Source organism: Ovis aries, chromosome 2 (genome assembly GCF_016772045.2).
Source record: "Ovis aries strain OAR_USU_Benz2616 breed Rambouillet chromosome 2, ARS-UI_Ramb_v3.0, whole genome shotgun sequence".
NCBI classification, from domain to species: domain Eukaryota; kingdom Metazoa; phylum Chordata; class Mammalia; order Artiodactyla; family Bovidae; genus Ovis; species Ovis aries.
In genome coordinates, this window is record NC_056055.1 from 8,343,346 (window position 1) to 8,366,685 (window position 23,340).

General features: G+C 42.2%; 1 long non-coding RNA gene across 1 annotated transcript; it reads right to left on the bottom strand.

Annotated features, from left to right (window-relative positions):
* Positions 1-2,401: 2,401 nt before the first annotated feature.
* On the bottom strand, positions 2,402-20,306 carry LOC121818528 (uncharacterized). Its single transcript, XR_006058497.2, has 3 exons — positions 20,198-20,306; positions 7,833-7,909; positions 2,402-6,271 (listed from the first exon to the last, which is right to left on the bottom strand). It is a non-coding gene; the product is annotated as an uncharacterized LOC121818528 (long non-coding RNA).
* Positions 20,307-23,340: the final 3,034 nt, after the last annotated feature.

Consider the following 23,340-nt stretch of genomic DNA (forward strand, 5'->3'; position numbering starts at 1 on the left):
GTATCTGTCTCAGTGGGGCCGCTGGCTGGGCTGGGGTCACACACAGGGAAGAGCACCAGCTCTACCAGAGTCCTTGCAAGAATTTCAGTGGCACACCCTTAAGACTACCAGATGGGTACTTTCTCTTCCTGCGCAGGCTGAGGCCAGTCACCATCTCTCCAGATGTGGGGACTCTCTCAGGAGATCTACTAGCAGGCCCCCAGCAGTGCCTTGATAAGGTAGGACCACATGCCATTGCCTTTGTTTTAAATCTGGAAATGTAACAGAGATCAGAGGGCAGCTAAAGGACTGGAAAAGACAAACTGAGTCTTTAGCTCTGGCACTTTCTCACTAGGCGATTTTTCTTAAAATGCTCCTCCCTTATCTCTACGAAGAGGGTAGCCAGCTTTTGGGAAGATGTAAGCAGCTAGCATGATACACGTCAGTGTGCAGTACCAAGCACATGCTTATAATTTACTACTTCCCCTTCTTTCCCCAACCTACCTAGCACATCCAGTGGAAATCTCTCTATTCCTATAAGAGGTCATGATCAGTGAGCTCTTCAGGGCAAGTTCTTTCTGACAATCTCACCATACCGGGTTTCCAGAGAAGAAGAAGAAAAACAGTCACATTTTGTTTTCTTGGATTTGGGGGCATTGCTTCAGTAGCAAACACATTAGATGGCCTAGAATACATAACTGACGTATTCATCATATTTCCTCCTGCCCTCTAAACTTCTGTCCTTGCTCCCTGGTTCTCAGGTGCCTGTCCTGCATCTGCCCTTCCCTGCCCTTGGTGGAGGTGGGAGGAGACCTGTGGAGCTGGTCAAAGCTGCTTCTCCCCAGCCCATCCGCACAGCACCCACACATATGACTGGAGATGAGAACAGAGAGAAGAGATGGCTGGGGTGGCTCCCTCTCTGCCCCTAGGAAACCGCCTTTCTCATGGGAACCCCAAGAAAACCTCCTTGCTCAGCTCAGTTCTGGCCTTCAGGAAGCAGGACTCATAGCCACCACCTGTTGAGGGCATTTTGCAGCTGCTCAGGCTTAACTAAGTGTGCTGTTTTATAGACCTGAGATGGGACCTAACAGTGCCCTGGGGACTCTCCTTTCTGAGTCAGGAGACCTTTTAGTACCATTAGAATAACCACAGTGGTTACAATTTGAGCACTCACTGTGAGCCGGGTCATTGTGCTAAATGTTTTATAGCCATTCCTGATGCTTAAGGAAACAAAGAGTAAGAGAGATTACGCAGCATTTGCAAGGATTACATCCAGAAAGTGGCAGAATCAGGATCTACACTCAATTCTGGCCAGTTCCAAAGTCGGTTTTCTAAACCACTGATCTGGGCTGGTTCTGCAGTGTTGCTCAGCCTCCGACCTCTCCAGCTTAACAAAGTAGGAGCATCCACGATAACATAGAGGTTCTCGGTGATATCCTACATCCCTGGCATCCAAAGGCTGTTCCTGGCCGTGTGGTATGGTGACAGTGACATCAGCTCTCCGTGTCAATTCACCTGTTAGTCAGAGGGCGATGATGCTGGTTCTGCCTCCCTCCACCCTGACCCGCAATCTGCTGAGAGCCATCCTGAAGCCACCGATGAGATCTTCTAAATAATGTCCTCACTGCAGAAAGCCTGGCATGTGGTGGTCCATGTGAACACGACCATGTTAATCCCCTTTTCCCCTTTTCTATATCCAAGGGGAGAATCATGCTAGTTTCTTGGAGAAAAATTCATTGTCTGCCTATCATTATGCCAGTTAGGTTTCTGAGTTTGGAAGTTTTCTAATAAATGATACTGGTAAAACCTCACAAAATTCATGGATAAAAGAAAATAGATAGATATGATGAATGGATAGATAAGTGAATGGATGGATGGATAAATGAATGGATGAATGGATAGATAGATGTGATGAATGGGTAGATGGATAAATGAATGGATGTTTAGATAGATAGATGGTAGATATATAACATAGTGGTGAAGAGTTTAAATATTTTTTCAGTGATTGGTGTAGTGAATGATGTTCTATTTTAAAAAGAATTTTAACAGAGCGAAAATGCTGAAAAGCTCAAGGAAAGTTTGCTACAAATTTAATATCTTTTTAAGAAGAAAGAAAAAAGAAGTGCATCTGACTTGTAATTATTTTGTTGTTGCTTCTGTACTGTTGTCTTAATTTCCACATCCAACGCTGCAGGAACTTAGAGATTCTCCACCCTCCACAACCAGGGTTCTGATGCACGCTGTGATGCTAAAAAGTGTGACAGTACGTAGCTATGATTTTGAACAGCTGTTAGTGAGACGGGGAGAAGAGGCATGACCCATCTCTACACTGCTCTCCTCACTTTGGAAAATCAAAACAGGAAGTGAATCTCAACAGTCACTAGTAACAAAGCTGAAAGAAATAGATGGCATTGGGATTTTTTTCTCTTAATGTTCTTCTTTAACCTTTCTCATGGTTTCCAAACATACTCAGGCCACAGCACAATGTGGCTGGTGTGGGGGGAAGTGACCCTGCTCCACGCGGTCACTGAGAACCCAGGCTCCTTGCCTTTTACAATGCTTCTATCCTCAACAAGTGTTGAGGTCCAGGGGTGCTGCAGTGAGGCTAGAGTTTTGAGGGTCACACATCAGGTTTTAGAGTCATGCCTGGAAGTAATATCGTCACTTTGAGACATAACTTGGTCATGTCATGCTAACCTCACTGCAGAAAGAGAATGGGAAATGATTTCCTGTGTGCCTAAGACACACTTGAAAGGTTCCATGAATATATTTCATTGTCTCTGCCACACACGTTGTTTGGATTCCTTTCATCTTCTACCCTGTCCTCTTCAACCTAATTTCAACACAGCAGTCAATACAATGTTTTAACAATATAATAAGATTATGCCACCTCTGTGCTAAAAACTCCAGAGGCTCTGTGATTGTTGCAGAATAAAAGCTAAAGTCATCACAATGATTTGCATGGTCCTACATGATTCAGCATGAAATTGGTGACTGCAGCCATGAAATTAAAAGATGCTTGCTCCTTGGAAGAAAAGTTATGACCAACCTAGATAGCATATTCAAAAGCAGAGACATTACTTTGCCAACTAAGGTCCGTCTAGTCAAGGCTATGGTTTTTCCAGTGGTCATGTATGGATGTGAGAGCTGGACTGTGAAGAAAGCTGAGCACCGAAGAATTAATGCTTTTGAACTGTGGTGTTGGAGAAGACTCTTGAGAGTCCCTTGGACTGCAAGGAGATCCAACCAGTCCATTCTGAAGGAGATCAGCCCTGGTTTTTCTTTGGAGGGAATGATGCTAAAGCTGAAACTCCAGTACTTTGGGCACCTCATGCGAAGAGTTGACTCATTGGAAAAGACTCTGATGCAGGGAGGGATTGGGGGCAGGAGGAGAAGGGGACGACCGAGGATGAGGTGGCTGGATGGCATCACAGACTCGATGGACGTGAGTCTGAGTGAACTCCAGGAGTTGGTGATGGACAGGGAGGCCTGGCGTGCTGCAATTCATGGGGTCGCAAACAGTCAGACACGAATGAGCGACTGAACTGAACTGAACTGAACTGAACATGATCAGCCCCTTGTCTTGCTAACTTCAACTCTGACTGCTCACTTCCTTACTCTAGCCATTCCAGGCTCCTTAGAGGCTCTTCCTTGGCTATGTAACTCTGCCTGAAAAGCAGATAGTCATCTCAGCCAGATGACTCTCTCTGACCTCTGTCAAGTTCAAATTCACCTTTTCAGTGAAGTCTACCATGACCATCCTATATAAAATGTTACTGGTCTCTCTACCCAATGCCTCTGCTCCTCTGCTGTCTTTCTTCCAGATCACTCACATCTTTTCTGTAGTGTTGAAACTAGTGTTTTGATTATTGGCTGTGAGCTAGACAAGTACCCTGAGCTGGGAGCCATGCTGTATACAATGATGAGTGGTGATACAGAAGACACGTTTTATTCTGAATCTTGCAGATATTTCTGATAGTCATGTCCTCTGACATTACTCCAACACCTAGAATAGTGTTGGCAAGGTGGCAGGCACTCAGTTCATTTGTTGAAGGAATGAATGAATGAGATAGAGAATTATGTGACAGAATGGAATCAATGGACCCAGGGAAAAGGCCCTGAGACTTGGTCTACGTTCAGAACAGTTTCAAGCCCCAGACTTTGCACTATGAGTTCTAGACCTCAGTAGATTTTCCTTTTTCCCTTGACAGTGTTTCATTTTCTCCATTGCAAAATGAGAATTTTCACCATATCTATTACCTCCACCTCTTTAGGTCACTATAAAATTGAAGAATATCTTATATGAAAGGGAATAATTCTAACAAGAGCAACACTCATTCACATTTTTTATCTAGATCTATTGTTTGACTACTCTGCTTCTTGCACAGAAATTATGTGTTGTTCTGATCAAAGATTGTTTGGGATCCCTGGGGCAATCACCCAAGGGCCTGCTGTCTGTCCATTGCTTGCCTGGATACCCCTGATAAGATCCAGGCTGTCCCTCATTGGTCCCATAAGAGACCCTATGGAGTAGGACTGAGGGCTCTCTCTGATACAGCCAAGGCAATGTGAGACATCCCAGATCAGAGCTACTGTCCTTGATCCCACTGGGACCTTCTGTTAGAAAAGCTGTCTCCTATCTGATAAGAGAACAAAGAATTCATAGCTTGTCTGGCATCTCCTCTGTATTTTTCCCAAGGCAGTCAGCTGGAACTGGTAGGCTGGATCTTGTCTGGACAGATGAAAAATAACAAACAGTAATCCTTAAGGCTCCGTTTTGGCTAAGAACTCTTCCCTTGTCTTCATGTTCTGGTTCAAGTGAGTCCTAGGAGGTTGAAACCTTCCTGGGGTTCATCCATCCTCTGTGAATCTATGTCCTCATGTAAAATCTGCTTGCCCAGAGGAAAACACATCTGATTCAACTCTGCCCTGAAACCTGAATGCCAAGCTTTCCTTGGAGGACACCAGGGTCATGGTGAGGAGTGTATGGCTTCATGCATGAGAAGATAAGGACTAGTTGTAACTGAAGAGCTAATGATTTTTCATAACAGCTTAAAATTGAATGAGTGTCTGAAAAGACTTAAAGATTTGAAAAATGTATTGTTTCAAATGAGGTTAATTTCCCAATATGGTTGTATTAACATGAATTGTTGTTTGATGTGGAAACATTATTATCATGAAGGAGCTGATCTAAACCACATCCTGTCCCAGTATTCATCTATATTTTTTTATTTATAAACTTGAAATTAGAAATTTTCCTAAGCAGATTGCCACCCTCAACTTCCCCACTTTTACTATGATTTCTATTTAATGTTCTTTTCAACCCTACCAATTTGTCTTTGGAAAATTGTTTTTTGTTTTTTTTTTCTCTTGCAATCTGTCCCTATTTAGGAGTGTTTAGAAGTCCTCAGGGAAGTTTCAGAAAGCGTTTCTAGAAGCTATTTATAAAAGTCCCAGAGTCTCATCTGTTGACTGGATAGGAAAGTTGGCATCTGGCCCCGCCATGAGAGTCAGATAAACACAGGCAAGGTAGAAGGGAAACATGCCCCACCTCCATCAGGTTCTAGCCTGAAGATCCCTTCTAGTCCATCCAAAGCTCTGAGAACATCCAAAAAGGAAGACTCCCAAAGAAATAAATGTTCCCATCTGTGACCGCCTCATTCCTGGATCCTTCTTGGAATTCCTGCGCTTGCCCCTGAAAACCCTGGAGGGTCATATGGGGAGCCACGAACAAACCAATTCAGGGGGTTTCCTTGTTACCAGAATATCATCTGGGCAACAATAGATGATGGACTTAAGGACATGCCCCCTTTTCCTGTTATCTTCACCCCTCTGCTTTCCCAAATAGAACCGAGTGTGGGAACAGACGACAGAAATCACTCCCTCCACTCCCTCTTGCACTGCCTCTACCTCACAGACTCTCTCTGTCTCTCTCTCTCTGTGCTTCTGATCTCATACACATTTATTACAACTTTTATGTACTGAGTTCCTACTGCAGGCCAGGCCCTGCACTGAGGACCTTGAAGGTATATCCCGTGGAGTAGGTTCTGTTCTTCTTACACATGAGCAAGCTGAGGGTCAAAGAGCTGACTCATCTGAAGCTCTACAGCTGGAAGGATGCTGAGGTTGCCTTGTGATAATGCATGTTCTTTTTTCTCATCTCTTCTTCATGAACTTCCTTTATCAGCTACTTCATCAGTTCTTGGAGGACACTGAGGGGTCTGCCATTTGTCACAACAGCTGTGTGACCTTGAGCAATCCCTTCTTCCTCTCCAAATCCCAGTTTCCCTTTCTGTAAAATAATATGAGAGAGTAAGCTTTGTTCACGCTCCAACATCCTTGGACCCTAAAGATGCAAATGATGGCAGCAAGCCCTTTTATCTTATACGCATTTATTACAACTTTTATGTACTGAGTTCCTACTGCAGGCCAGGCCCTGAGCTGAGACCAGGTACCTGAGGAGGTACCACCTGGCAATTCTATGTGGCTTAGAAAGAGGAGACATCTCAACCCAGCAGTCAAGAGAAATAAGGCCATTAATCATTTTCCTATTTTCTTGAAAAATTTAAAAAGATCAGTGGCAGTTCCGTTATGATATAGAGTAGAATTTGAGAGATTTTTAGTTCTCATTCTGGTTCTGCTACTAGCTTATCATGTGATCTTGGGCAAGTCACCAAACTCTTTGAGAATCTATTTCCCCATCTGTAAAAGCAGAGGTCCTAATAACCATGCTTCCTTCCTAGGATTGTGGAGAGGAACAAACTAGCCCCATAGACAAGATTAACCTTTGACTAGCACATCACAGCCAGTGCTTGCAAAAGTCCACAAATGGATATCCAATCTCCTCCAATCCTTTCAGCCATAGAGGGTTGAACTCTTAGGGGAGTAACTCTAAACAACAAAAACAGTCAGAAAAGAAAGTGAGGTGATTAGCTCTCTCCCTCTATAGTCTGACCATTAACGGAATTAAGCAAGAACTGAATTTTATCCCCTGCACTTGCTCTTCTGAGCCAGAAAGACCCAGGAAATAACACCTATTGAAGACACTCATTTTGGTTCTTGGCCAGAAGTTTCAAATTCTTATTTGATCTTAAGCTTCTTAGCTTTGGACTGAACATTATTTAAAAGTTCCAGTTAAATTTACTACTCTCTCTTCTCAGATTCGTCTTTGGATAACCTTGAATAAGAATGGCAAACAAAGACGTATTCAAAAACCCTGTTTTATTTTCCAAAGCAATGGCCCCTGGTGGGGTAGTAGTCTTGACTTTTACTTGAATCCATGTCTCCAGGCACAGAGGGAACATGCACCCAGAAATGTGCTTTCCCAGCATGCTTTGCTCCAGGGTCATACTCTTTGGGGCATTAGTCATTCTTAACTCATAAGATCAAAACTAAAGCTAAATAAAAGCTAAAAATGGGTGATTTGTCACCCAGCAAGCACCAATAAAATGTAACCGCATGGAAAAATGAATTAAGCCAAGCCCATCTTTTTCTTAAAGATAATTGCCTCTGATGTCTCACAAGTTACCATGTTTATTTCCCTACAAATTCTTCCTGACCCAGATAGCTAAGCCCTGCCCTTCATTCCTCCTCTGTGAGTCTACTCACACTTTCCTCACAGGAAAATGTTGCTGTGAGGTTCTTTGGAAAGAACTATGCTTTCTCATTTGAGCAGGTGCTGCGAATCTGAGCTGACCAGGTTGGGCACCGCCCAAGTGAAGTTACCCAGCCCCCAACAAGACCATCTCAGATGACTTCTGATACAACAACAAACTCAAGTTCAGTTTTGTGAGCATAGAACTTGTGGATAAACTTCATCCTGTCCATCTTTTCAAAAGATGAGATGATCTCACCTTGCCCAACTGTTGGTCTTCACCATGGGAACAATGGTATAGACTTCAACCAGGAGTCTTTTTAATCTTCTTTATCACTTCATAGTAGGAATACAAATAACAAGAACACAAAAAGTTAATTATTACCAAGTATTGTTAGATAACACTAATAATAAATCCATGTCTCTACTAGTAATAGCTCTGATATACACACTGGTAAAAATATTTCAACATTAGTAAAGTTAATAAGAATATGAAACAGAACTAGACCCACAGAAAGAGGGAGCAAACTTATGGTTATCAATGGAGAAAGAGGGAAGGGTGAGGGATAAATTAGGAGTTTGGGATTAACATATACACACTACTATATATAAAATAGATAATCAACAAGGGCCTACTGTAAAGCACAGAGAACTATACACTGCATTTTGTAATAACCTATAAAGGAAAAGATTCTGAAAAGTATCCCGTGGCTGTACATCTGAGACTAACACAACATTGTAAACCAATTATACTTCAGGAAAACAAAGAGAAACCGTACGCCATATGTGGAAAACTCACGTTGTGTCAAACTGCTGCAAATTTCTCTTGCTCTACCTCTGGGTAGCCGTGAGTGGACCATATAATCTTTATTTTACATATTAAAAAAAAAAGAGAGAGAAACAAGCTAATGTCCCAAAGGTTAAGTAACTTGCCTATATCATATAATTAATAAAGGCCAGGGCTTGGAAGAATGCCCAAAGCTGTCTGGGAAGCCCATGTTTTAAGCACTCTGCTCCTCTTCTCATCCCTGCCGTCAGGTAGACTGTCCATTAGAACAGAGAGGGCTTTGACCCTCTCTCACCGACTTCCACGACTGTCCTCATGGAAGAATCATCTTAAGGGAAGATTTGAATTGAACCTACAGGTTCCATTTCTACTGGGTTTGACTATTTACCCTCCAGTCTCACCAACGCACACCCAAATCACCCAGTTGTGAATGGTCCTCTCTAAATGAGTCAACGTCTAGGCCTCATCTGAACCAAATAAATGATGGGACATTATTATACATATTTGGAAAATGGAAGGGCTTGGGATGCATGATTTTTTCAATCTCATCCTTTTCTGTTTACCTAGAAATTAAAGGAAGGAAAAGAAAAGAGAGGAAGAAAGGAAGAGAGTGAAGAAGGGATGAGTAGCATTCATTCATAATTGTTGTTCAGGCGCTCAGTTGTGTCTGACGCTTTGCAACTGCGTGGACTGCAGCACACCAGGCTTCCCTGTCCTTCGCTATCTCCTAGAGTTTGCTCAGACTCATGTCCATTGAGTCACTGATGCCATCCACTGCTTGTATTAGTGGTTAACAAATACAAAATTATTTGTAATCGTGGTTAACACATATTGAGCTGCGCTAGCTAGTGAATGGCACTAGAAACTCCACATATGTAATTTCATCGACTCCTTCCAACAACCCTATCACAAATGCAAAATAAATATGAAAATAAAATCTGAGAATTCTTGCAATGGTTGTTGCACTTGCTGAAGCTTAGGCAACATATTAAGCCACAGCCCCTGAAAGTTCTGAGGACAACAGAGAAGGCAACACAATAGTGAGCAAGATCAGCTAGAGAGCAAAAGAAGCACATTCTAGAGAGTCAGTAAAAAAACACTTACTACCCACAGCTTATTAAGTTCAATGCTCTTATTTTGCAAATAGGGAATCTGGGGCACAGAGAAGAGAAATGGCTAGGCAATAAGTTATAGTCGAGTGGAGAATAGAACCACTTCTCTTGACTCCCAACCCAATGTTCTCTATATTTTCCTCTTCTTGGGATGTATGGAATGGGATATTTGAACACATAAAATATTTATTATTATGAGGAGCCTGGGATTGAAGTAGATTTTCTCTTAATGAGGGGAAGTATGTGGAGTGCCAAAGCCAGCAGAGTTTGGCCAATAAAAGGCAGTTATGAGAGCTGCAGTGAGAATTACACTGGGGTGACAGGAAGTACATCAGATTCCCTGGAGAAGGAGTGTGATGCAGAAACTCCCCAAACAGATGATGCACCATCAAGAGATGCCCAGAACTCTGGGTGACCTCCCTGAAGATTCTTGATCATAATACACGTACTGTGTATAATTTCAGATGTGTAGAGAGAGAGAGGCGTGAAATCAATAGGAAGATTTAATGCCAGCAAATTCAGTGGGTTGGGTTTGAAAACAGTAAACTCTGAGATGCATACCTGATAGTGCTGAGTTCACTCTGTAATCTAGACCCAGGTCTCCACACTACTACCCAGGGAACCTTACACTGCACATATTTATTCACAGTGTTCACAATTTCACTACTTTAGGCTTTCTTCCTCTGTGCGTTCTTCACAAAGAATTCAACATGATTTCATTAAAGTGTAAATCAAATCTATGTCACTTGGCTTTTTGAGATCCTTCATCCGTTGTACTTAGTATGAAACTGGAATACCTTATCACGGCCATGATGGCCTGACCTGATGGCCTGACCACCTCACCAGTCCTCTACTTTCTTCCTTCCTCGCTAGGCTCCAGCTACTAATTTTTTCTTCCCCAGCACTTCAAATTCTTTCTTGCATTTTTTAAAAGTTTACTGTTATCTCAATGTAGAATATCCTTCTAACTATTCCTAAGACTGATCCCTTTTGAAGGGGAAAATGGGATGCCTTTCTCAAGAGAGTCTCATTGACGTATATTCACTATCGTGTGTAAAATAGATAGCTAGTGGGAAAATGCTGTATAATACAGGTTCTGTATAGCACAGCTCAGTGCCCTGTGATGACCTAGAGAGGTGGGTTGGGAGGGGGAAAGGCGGTTCATGAGGGAGGGGTATATGTGTACATATAGCTCATTCACACTGCCATACAGCAGAAACTAACACAGCATTATAAAGTGAGTTGTTGTAGTTCAGTCGCTAAGTTGTGTCTGACTCTTTGCAACACGTGCACTGCAGCACATCAGGCTCCTCTGTCTTCCACTATCTCCTGAAGTTTGCTCAAATTCTTGTCCTTTGAGTCAGTGATGCTATCAAACCATCTCATCTTCTGCCACCCACTTGTCCTTTTGCCTTTAATCTTTCCCAGCATCAGGGTCTTTTCCAATGAGTCAGCTCTTTGCATCAGGTGGCCAAAGTATTGGAGCTTCAGCATCAGTCCTTCCAATATATATATAGGCTTGATTTTCTTTAGGATTGACCAATTTGATCTCCTTGCCATCCAAGGTACTCTTAAGAGTCTTCTTCAACACCCCAATTCAAAAGCATCATTTCTTTGACACTTAGCATTCTTTATGGTCCCACTCACATCCATACAGGACTACTGGAAAAGTATTTTGCTCTACATGTCATTAAAAATTCAGATTAAGTCCCCATATGTGAGAAATGCTCTTTATCATTTCTCCTTCCCAAATGAAGACAGAGATTATGAAATGCACAATGTTAAAAGGAATGAGCATACAGTGGAGTTCATTTCCCAGATGGCTCAGTGATAAAGAATCTGCCTGCAATGGAAGATGCAAGTTCGATTCTTGGGTCAGGAGAACCCCCTGAAGAAGGAAATGGCAACCCACTTCAGTATTCTTACCTGGAAATTTTCAGGGACAGAGGAGCCTGGTGGCTACACTCCATGGGGTTTCACAGAGTTGGACATAACTGAGCACAGTGCACAGCAAAGACTCATAGAAAAGAAATCGGTAAAACAATCTGGTATGAAACTCGAGCCTATTACACAGGGTGAAGTAAGTCAGAAAGAAAGACACCAATACAGTCTGTTAACACATATATATGGAATTTAGAAAGATGGTAACAATGACCCTATATGCGAGACAGCAAAAGAAACACAAAGATAAAGAACAGGCTTTTGGACTTTGTGGGAGAAGGTGAGAGTGGGATAATTTGAGAGAATAGCATTGAAACAGGCATACTGCCGTATATGAAACAGATTGCCAGTCCAGGTTCAATGCCTGATACAGGATGCTCAGGGCTGGTGCACTGGGACAGCCCTGAGGGAAGGGATGGGGAGGGAGGTGGGATGAGGGGGTTCAGGATGGAGGACAGATGTACACCCATGGCTGATTCGTGTCAAAGTATGGCAAAACCACTACAATATTGTAAAGTAATTAGCCTCCAATTAAAACAAATTAATTTTTTTAATGATATGGGAGATTGTATGGGAGAAGTTAACTCCAAATAGAGCCTAGGAGAGTAAGTAAATATAGAAAGAGGAGGGTAGTTTGCCTGTTGGTCTGTGAGCTCTGACTATGGTATTCTTTGTCCTATCTCCAGAGTCAAGAAAGGTGCACATAACAGGGGCTTGATGAATATATATTAAGAGAATAAACAAATATATAAATGAGCTATTGCAATAACCATTTCTAAAATACATTAAAATATGCATGTGTCTACTTGATGGAAAAATCAGTCTCCTGTTCTTCTCATATTTCATTTATAATCATGGTCTCCTTTCATTTTTATTAAAACAAGGAAGCACCCTCTTCCTCTGTGTGCACCCACACAAATTCCAGAATTATTTTTTTGGCAAGAAATTAGCATTGAAGGAAAAGCAGCACCCGTACTTCTGTGTCCTATCCTCAAAGAAGAAATGGAGCTAAAATCCTGGATAAGCAGAGACCTTCCCATGCTCAGATCTGTCTGTGACAGAAATGAAGAGACCTACATGGGGGGAGTAACTATGAAGATGAAGAAAAGCCTTTAAAACTTCTGTCTACATGATTAGTTTTTAGCAACTTTATTGAGTTTTAATTTACATGCCATAAAATTCATGAATTTCCAGTATGAAATGATCAATGGCTTGTAGTAGATTACAACTGTCCCATGATACAATGTTAGAGCATAACCATGACCCTCCCTTGGGGTCACTGCAATCAGTCCCCATCCCACTCCTAGCCTCAGACAACCACTAATCTGCATTCTATCTCTATAGATTTACCTTCTCTGGACATGTCATATAAAGGGAATCATACAAGTCCACATAATTAATTTTTATGTCAAAATTATATACCTATTTGTTATTTGGAGGAAGAATTTGAGCATATGACCCCCTTTTCTTTGGATGGTTGACTTATGCTTTTTGTGCTTCCGTTTCTTTGTCTATAATATGGATGCATAATGCTCCTATTCATGATTAGGCCATTTGGTCCAAAGTCTAGTAAATGGTGTTGCTGTTGTTAAATTACTAAGTAGTGTCTGACTCTTTGCAACCCCATGGACCATAGCACTCTAGGCTCCTCTGACCTCCACTATTTCCCAGAATGTGCTCAGTTTCACTTCCATTGAGTTGGTGATGCTATCTAACCGTCTCATCCTCTGCTGCCCCCTTCCTCCTTTGCCCTCAATCTTTCCCAGCATCAGGGTCTTTTCCAGTGAGTTGGCTCATGGTAAATGATACTTGCTTAATAAATCATAGCTATTGTTGTTGCTGCTGTTATTATTGCAATTTTCACCCCAGCACAGTTCATTAAGACCATAACAAAGACATCAAAACAGCACGTTAAAGGGAGAGGAATTGCTTCCATTCAGATTTGAGCAGAAGGAAGCCTGTTTCTATTCCAGGGCTTTCTGTTTCCATTTCTTCTTTGGGGATAGGATGTGGATGGCTGTGAGATGCCATCTCATTCACTGCTGATTTACTGCCAGAAAAAAAAATGATTCTGGAACTCAAGTAGATGTGAGTGGAGGGAGAGAGTGTTTTTCTGTTTCACTAGAAATGAAAGGAGACCTTTAATATGAGATCCAAGTGACAAGGACAGGGGACTGGTATTTCGATTAAGCAGTCATAGTAGTGTTTTCTTGTCTGACTATGGCATATCCATTAACTTGAAGATTGAAAAAAATCCACTTCTGTGTTAGAACTCTAGTGAAAATAAAGGCTTTTTTTTTTTTTCTTTTTTTGAAGGAAATGATTTCTTCCTCCTTTCAAGCTAAAGAAAAAATACACAAAGTTTCTGATCTGGAGTCAAGTGACTAGGATTCTGGGACTGGCTGTTTCCCTAGAGCACCTGACTGCATAAACAGCTCTCATCTCTGGGCCTCAGTTTACCTTAGCTGTAAAAAAGGGAGAATTTGTTACTGCGTCCAAGCTTGCTTTGCTCACCACATGACAAGCCAGCTGTTCAAGAGGATGGCAGACTAATGTCTCAAAATAGCCATCTTATTGGGATCTGGTTGCCAAGTGCTTTTATAGATCAGAGATCAGGGGGAGGTAAGGAAATAAAAAGGCCATTAATCTTACAAATATGCAAATATCTCCTAGCAAGGCAAGTGTCAGGCAGGAGATGTAATCATTTCTTCCTTCTTGCCGTCTACAGGTGGACAGGGTTTTGAATAAAGGCATTTTAATTTAACAGTCAGTCAGAGGGAAAGGAGTTTCTGAAGCAGGCCATTATGTATGATTATGATAACAAAAGCAATGAAGAGCAAGTCGAAGAAACAGTTTCAAAATGGAATCAGAGCTGGTTTTTGCCTGCCATGGTTTGACCTCGAAGCCCTTCTCTAAGGTAAGTCTCTGTTTCTAAGGTGAAAGCACGGCTGATGACAGGTGGAGAAGCGCACGAAGCCTTGAACTGCGCTACAGTATCATGCGTTTCACGGATCAAAGCTTTGTGCTGTGTGTGCTCCTCATAAATCAAACACACGCATAGTCCCTTCTGTTTAAAGCAGGGCAAGTAATCTATCACCTGTGCATGGGCCAGATCCAGCCCACTTCCTTTTTCAGTAAATAATGTTTTCTTGGAACACAGCCACTCTCTTTGGTTTACATATTGCCTATGGCTAAGCCTATTACGGAGAAGGCAATGACAACCCACTCCTGTCCTCTTGCCTGGAAAATCCCATGGATGGAGGAGCCTGGTAGGCTTGGGATCGTGAAGAGTTGGACACGACTGAGCGACTTTACTTTCACTTTTCACTTTCATGCATTGGAGACAGAAATGGCAACCCACTCCAGTGTCGTTGCCTGGAGAATCCCAGGGACGGGGGAGCCTGGTGGGCTGCAGTCTATGGGGTCGCACAGAGTCGGGCACGACTGAAATGACTTAGCAGCAACAGCAGCAAGCTTATTTACTGTCTGGCCCTTTACAGGAAAAAAAAAAAATTTGCTGACCTTTAGTTTAAAGAATGACTGGCTTTATGAACTATGCCAAGTAAAAATTTTTAAGTAAGTACAGAATATCGTTGAGCAGTCTCAGATATCAAATGGTTAGTATGAGTTGGCTAAGGTCACAGAGCTGAAAGAGTAAGAAAAAAGATCAGGTAAATGATGGTGGTGATGATGGCACTCACTCACTGTTCAAGGAAGCAAGATAATTATCTAAATACTGTATACGGCTGTGGCTGATTCATGTCAATATATGGCAAACACCACAATATTGTAAAGTAATTAGCCTCCAATTAAAATAAATAAGTTCATTTAAAAATAAAAATAAATACGTATACTAATATGTTTAGGCCTTGCAACTGTCATTTTATAACCTCAACTTTATAAGTAAGGAAAATAAGGCCTAGGAGTAGAAGAAATTGCCCACAATCATACAGTTAGCAAATCATGACTTTTGGACTGTATGGCCTGGGATAATTTTTTATAACAGATGGAGATGGCAATCTGGAGAAGGAAAGGGGCTTGCACAAAATCCTTTATGACAAAGGAAAATGGGACCCAGGCCTCCTGACTCCGTGACCAGTGTTCCTGCCATCACGGCATCTGCTAACCTGGCCTATCAGTCCTCTAACTTACAGGAGATGTATGTACATATGTGCTATCTGTTACACCTACTAGGCTATTAGATCTATGAAGTTAAGAACCACATCTTCTACTTCTTTCCCTAGAACCCTAGCACTGTTGTTCAGTCACTCAGTCGTGTCCGACTCTTCATGACCCCATGGATTATAGCACACCAGGCTTCCCTGTCCTTCGCTATCTCACAGAGTTTCTTCAGATTCATGCCCATTGAGTAGGTGAGGCTACCTAACCATCTCATCCTCTGTCGGCCTTCCCTGTAATAGCAAGAAGCAAACTGGTCAGACGAACACTGTATTCTGAGGGAAGGGATCAGAGTGCTTGTTCTAGAAATCAAACCTGTTTCAAAACAAATGTCCTCTCTCCAGATTCTGTACTGATATTGCTGCATTTGCAGGCTCTTAAAACCACCTTACTATGAATACAAATGTCAAAGTTCTGTACTGATACTGTTGGCTGTGTAATAAACACGGAAGCAAATGGTTTAGGCTTGAGTAACAGAGCTGTGACCAGGCTGGGCTTTGCTTTTGACACACTCAACATGTGTTTTTAGGCAAGAGGCAGAGAGGAAATTGCCATCTGCTCAGTAACCTGTGAGTTACTATTTCCCGAAAAATCTAAGCTTTTTCCAATTCCTTTAACATGAATGAAAATACAAACTTAAGGCACAGTCATTTTTGCCCATGCAAAATGCCTCTGACTTTCCAGATGTATTCAGAAGTGGCAGGGTCTAGAAGGATTCATTCAAGGTGGTAGGATTATTTTATGCTGAATTGTTGGTTCTTCAGACTTTTAATAAAAGTGCGCAACAAATGATCAAAATAAGATTGAATGTTATCTTCCCCAGGCCATGGAAACACCCCTACTGCTTCAGGAGGATGTGAATCTGGGCAAGCACCATACTGCCACTTCCCTATAAGGTGGCAAAGAACTCTTTGTGACCAAATTTTTGGGGTCTTCTGCTAATTGTAATTTCTCTGATCTTTGTTTTCTCAATTGTCAGAAGAAAATAGTGGTGGCTACCATTGATGGATCTTAATAAAGGCAATTTTCCTTCATTACATTGACCTGCTCGCAGAGCCACTAACCTAGTTGGTTCTAAACATTCATGAGGATGAAATACCCTGTGAGCTTATACGTCTTCAGATCCTGTCTCCAAACAGTTCCATTAGATAGCTCAAAGATAAGACCAAGAAATCAGCATTTTCAAAACAGTTTTCAAGGTACTTTTAAACCCACTGGTCTAAAGACCATAATTGGATGTCTCTCTCCAATGGTTCTTTGCATTTCTTCAACACAAATTTCAAAACTCTAGGTGATTTTGGGAGAAGGCAATGGCAACCCACTCCAGTACTCTTGCTAGAAAATCCCACAGATGGAGGAGCCTGGTAGGCTGCAGTCCATGGGGTTGCAAAGAGTCAGACATGACTGAGCAACTTCACTTTCACTTTTTACTTTCATGCATTGGAGAAGGAAATGGCAACCCAGTCCAGTGTTCTTGCCTGGAGAATCCCCAGGACGGTGGAGCCTGGTGGGCTGCCGTCTACGGGTTCTCATAGATTCGGACATGACTGGAGCGACTTAGTAGCAGCAGCAGCAGGTGATTTGGGGGCCCCCAAACAGGTTAAGCCCGAATCCTGTGTGTGCTCTTGCCCCTGGGATATCAAGCTGGGCTGAAACTCAAGGATATACTCAAAAGAGGGAAAACGACAAAGAGACAGGGCCAGGGATCAAAGAGCTTTGCTTTAGCCAGAATGGTTGTGAGTTAAGTGCATCCATTCGCATCTCAAATCTTAACCGGCTCTCAGGTGAGATGATAGGGCCATTCCCTTGCTACCACACTGTGTGGAACACCCCAGAGCACACCCCACCACACCTCTGCGAGGGCTGATGCTCAGTGTACAGGACTGTGATCATACTCCACAGGTTCTACGCAATCGCTATTATGAACAACTGGACTTGGTTGGATTCCTTTTCATTTGCTGAGGTAGCAGCTTTACTCCTGTTATCACTCAGACTCACAGCAACCTGATCTTCTATGTACAATAAATTCTTATGGCACTGACAAAATGGTGCTAACTTCTCTAAGACTGCTGGCATCGTTCTTGTATTGTCTTTGTTCTATAATGTGACAGAAGCAGGGTCAGTTATATACCAAGTAAAGGCGGAACTCAAGTCAGGCGAACATTTTACCATGTGTTCTATTACTTGGACTGTGTTCATGTTTCTTTTTGTTTCCCCACAACCAAGATTTCTCCTATCTTAATAAAAATAAAATATTTGGAAGACCAATTTATGCTGAATATCTCTATCTCTATATATCTCAGGATCCAAGATGCAGAGTGGGTTTACGGTTATTTCAACAGCTTGAAGCTACCAGTGCATACGATCTACTAGTTTTCAGATGTGGATGTTTGAAGTGATATGGAAAATAAACTTTTATTTTAATAACATTAATAGAAACTCTAATTTATTATCAATTGACTATGTTAAACAGTCTTCACATACCATGTGATTACATGCGGCTAAGTCAACCTGGCTAAGTCATATATCATTATTCTTATTAAGAATTTGAAATTAAGAAGCAACTGTCTGAGCTTTTCTGAGAGGACCGGTTAGTGGTAAAGAATCTGCCTGCCAGTGCAGTAGACACAGGTTTCATCCCTGGTCTGGGAAGATATTACATGCAATGGAGCAGCTAAGCCGGTGCACCGTGGATGCTGAGCCTGCATTGTACAGCCTGGAAGCTACATCTACTGAGTCTGTTTTCTAGAGTCCTGGGGCCACAGCTACTGAAGCCCTCATGCCTAGAGTCTGTGCTTCACATTGAGAGAATCCACCGTGATGAGAAGCCTGCACACTGCAGCTTAGAAAGTAGCCCCTGCTCACTGAAACTTGAAAAAAAGTCTCACAGCAATAAAGACCCAGCACAGCCACAAATACTTAAATAAATAAGCTGGTTTTTTGTCTTTTTTTTTTTTTTTAAGAAAAGAAACAACCATCATACATTAAAAGTCAAAATTTGAACCTAGGATCGTCACAGACCAGAGGCTGGGTGTTTCATCACCACCCTTGTGCCTCTCTCAGAGTGGAGGAGTGTGACATCAGAACTTGATGAGGAAGTCAAGCTCCAGATGAAACTGGCAGCAGACAGGACTGCTAACCCCCAGGATGTGCTGTGACAACCCACTGCCCAATCTGAACCTCAGAAGTTTATTCTAGTTTGCAGCCACCAACCTACCCACCCTGCCCCCAACTCTAATATTATATAAATCTTTACCTCTAGGATCACCCTGTTGGAGGGATTGATAGTCCGCAGTCTTCCTTTAGAAAGGATGAAGTTATGTTATGGTTAATGCTGCTGCTGCTGCTAAGTCGCTCCAGTCGTGTCTGACTCTGTGCGACCCTATAGATGGCAACCTACCAGGCTCCCCCGTCCCTGGGATTCTCCAGGCAAGAACACTGGAGTGGGTTGCCATTTTCTCCTCCAATGCATGAAAGTAAAAACTGAAAGTGAAGGTGTTCAGTTGTGTCCAACTCTTAGCAACCCCATGGACTGCAGCCCACCAGCAATCCCTCCATCCATGGGATTTTCCAGGCAAGAGTACTGGAGCGAGGTGCCATTGCTTTCTCCATATGGTTAACGAGCCCATCTATTTTTCAAACTGAGAAAACATTGAAAACAAAAGAGTACCGTATTAATAAATACACCCTGGTGTTAGGCAAAAGCCATGGGGGTAGTCTGAGGAGGCCTTACTAATAACTGAGAAAAGAGAAGCGATATGAAAGGCAAAGGAGGAAAGGAAGAATATATTCATCTGAATGCAGAGTTCCAAAGAACAGCAAAGAGAGATAAGAAAGTCCTCCTTAGTCAAGAATGCAAAGAAATGGAGGAAAACAATAGGAAGGGAAAGGCTAGAGATCTCTTCAAGAAAATTGGAGCTACCCAGTGAACATTTCATGCAAAAATGGTCACAGTAAAGGACAGAAATGATATGGACTTAACAGAAGCAAAAGATACTAAGAAGAGGTAGCAAGAATATACAGAAGAACTATACAAAAAAGATCTTAAGGACCCAGCTAATCATGATGGTGTGATCACTCACCTAGAGCCAGACATCTTGGACTGTGAAGTCATAGTGGGCCTTAGGAAACATCACTATAAACAAAGCTAGTGGAGATGATGGAATTCCAGCTGAGCTGTTTCAAACCCTAAAAGATGATGCTATTAAAGTGTTGCACTCAATATGAGAGCTAATTTGGAAAAAACAGCAGTGGCCACAAGACTGGAAAAAGTCAGTTTTCATTCCAATCCCAAAGAATGTTCAAACTACTGCACAACTGCACCCATTTCACATGCTAGCAAAGTAGTGTTCAAAATTCTCCAAGTTAAGCTTCAACAGTATGTGAACTGAGAACTTCTAGATGTCCAAGGTGAATTTTTTTTTCAAGGTGAATTTATAAAAGGTAGAGGAACCAGAGATCAAGTTGCCAACATCATAGAGAAAACAAAGAATTCCAGAAAAACATCTAGTTCTGCTTCATTGACTACACTAAAGCCTTTGACTGTGTGGATCACAACATACTGTGGAAAATTCTTAAAGAAATGGGAATACCAGAACACCTTACCTGCATCCTGTAAAACCCATATGCGGTTCAAGAAGCAACAGTTAGAACTGGATGTGGAACAACAGACTGGTTCCAAATTGGGAAAAGAGCATATCAAGGCTGTATATTGTCATCCTGCTTATTTAACTTATATGCCGAGTATATTGTGCAAAATGTGGGCTGGATGAAGCTCATGCTGGATTCCTGGGAGAAATATCAGTAACCTCAGATATGCAGATGACACCACCCTTATGGTAGAAAGTGAAGAGAAACCAAATAGCCTCTTGATCAAGGTGAAAGAGGAAAGTGAAAAAGCTGGCTAAAACTCAACATTCAAAAAATGAAGACCACGGCATCCAATCCGATTGCTTCATGGCAAGTAGATGGAGAAACAATGGAAACAGTGACAGATTTTATTTTCCTGGGCTCCAAAGATCAATTCAGGTGGTGACTGCAGCCATGAAATTAAAAGACATTTGCTCCTTGGAAGAAAAGCTATGACCAACCTAGACAGTGTATTAAAAAGCTGAGACTTTACTTTTCTAACAAAGGTCTCTATAATCAAAGTTATGGTTTTTCCAGTGGTCATGTATGGATGTGAGAGCTGGACTATAAAGAAAGCTGAGGGCCAAAGAATTGATGCTTTTGAACTGTGGTGTTAGAAAAGACTCTTGAGAGTTCCTTGAACAACAAGGAGATCAAACAAGTCAATTCTAAAGAAAATCAACCCTGAATATTCATTGGAAGGACTGATTGTGAAGCTAAATCTCCAATACTTTGACCACCTGATGTGAAGGGCCAACTCATTGGAAAAGACCCTGGTGCTGGGGAAGATTGAAGGCAGGAGGAGAAGGGGACAACAGGCAATGAGATGGTTGGCAATTGAGATGGTTGACTCAATGGACATGAATTTGAGCAAGCTCTGGGAGATGGTGAAGGACAGAGAAGCCTGGTAGGCTGAAGCCCATGGGGTTGCAAAGAGTCAGATATGACTAAGAGGCTGAACGGCAACAACATGATGGTTCTCAGCAAACCGAAAAGTGTGATCATCACAGCTGTGATGTGCTGATCTCTCTAAATTCACAGCTACTAGCTGAAAGTCCTCCATAATCTGAAAGATTAATGCTTCCAGAGAAAAGACAAGCATGGGGGTAGGGAAAAGAGCCAACTGGGATGGGCCAGTTAGCATTACCACAAGACCGAGAGGAGAGGGGTGTGGAAAAGAGACTTTGTAGTGAGAAGAGACACAAGCAGAGGAGTATAAAAACATTCCAACTCCTCCATTGTGTGTTAAAGTTGACCCTGGACCGTGGCGCCTCTATTCATAATAAAGACACACACTCAGAACAAGACTGTGCAGGATTCTTGTAATTGTATCTCTATGCATTGCAACTGCTGCTTGGCTACCTTTCTTTTTGAACAAAGACTTTGAGGGGCTGACAGATGTGTCAGCCAAGGATAGGTCATATCTTTTCTCAGAAATAGAAGGTGACAGCTAATCCTGCTTCCCCAAAGTCCCCCAAACCATGAGACCGCAGGCAGCATGCCTCTACCAGACTATGCAGCTGCGATGCCAGGAGTTTGATCATTAACTGTGGCTCATGAGTTACTACCCTGACCTTTCATATTCAAGGTGACAGCTCTCCCCCTTTTTTTGGACAAAATGTGAATTCTTAGGAGAAAGACACATATGAAGCTGCCCTCTGCATCTTGCTCTTACTCCCAGGAAGCGTTTGGAGAATTAAGCACACATGTTAAGAGAACAAAGTGGGCCAAACTTTATGAGGCCTTGGGAATTCAGTGGTGAATATTTGGCTTTTGCTTCAGTATATTAGTATCTGTTTACGGAACAGTTTCCATACCCAATATTATATATCTGGGTCATTTAATCTTCATACTAACCCAATAAGCTAGGTTTTATTACCCTAGTTCCCAGCACCCCAACACATCGATCGCAAGTAACAGAGCCAAGATCTCAATGAACATCTGTTTCCCTCTATATTCACTCTTCCGTTCGTACCTTCCAGTGACTTCTCATTTTCCTCATAGGAGAAGCCGAGTGTCTTACTGAGATCTAAGCAGTCCTGTTGTCGTTTGCCAAATTTATAGGCTTCCCCTCAATCTGGACACATGTTTGGACTGTACTTCCTGACACTATATTTTGGGTCAGTGCGAGTAATCAGTTCAGTCCAATGAGTTATATGCAGAAATAACATGCTAGTTATGTGTGCCACTTCCAGGCTGTATTATTCCATTACCAAGGTGACTTCGGGGTTGGGGGGATCTCTTTTTTCCCTATGCCAAGGTTGCCAGCAATACTATAGACATTAGCTGTTTTCATCAGTCTGGCTTCTAGAGTGAAGAAGACAGTGAGGATGTGGGAGCAGAGAACTCTCTTGGCCAATGATGGTCATGGAGCTTGTAGAAGAAGCCTTTGAGACCCAAGACTTGATGACTCCATTGTAACCTAACCTCTCCTGATAGATACATATGCCTCATCTTATTTTTGCTTAACATGCCATGATTCATCATATAGTTGAAATATTTTTCAAGCTATTTTCCATCATCCACACTAAAATTCTAGATCTGTGAGGGCAAGGAGTGTTACCATTTTTGTTCCCTAATGTATTTCCCATGCCAAGACGAGTGCATGACTCATTGTAGGAACTCAACTGATCTTTGTCGAATGACTGTAGGAACAAAGGTATCTCATGACACCTGAGAGTAGTGGGATAGAGCTAAGCCCAGGGTGCTATTAAAACACAGAGGAGACTGACCCTAAAGGAGGCTGGATTTATGTCCTCCCCATCTGACTTCAACGACTGGTGGGCACTTGCCAAGCATTGTGGAAATCATGACTATTGAGCTGTTACAATAAAGAGATTCCACTGTGGTTTTTCATAAGAAACTGGCTCATCACACATACATGCATTAATAATCATTCCATCTCCTAGTGATGAGAACTTCATCCATCACCCTGGAGTTCTCAGCCGTGCTTTAGTCATGCCCAGTGACTCAGCACTACTCAGCTTTCACTAATGGCATTCCTCTGCACCTTTCTCTGTGTTCATTCTTCTCCTTTCTCCCCCCATGCACACATTCAGGTCCGTCCATGGGATTCTCCAGGCAAGAATACTGGAGTGGGTTGCCATTTCCTTCTCCAG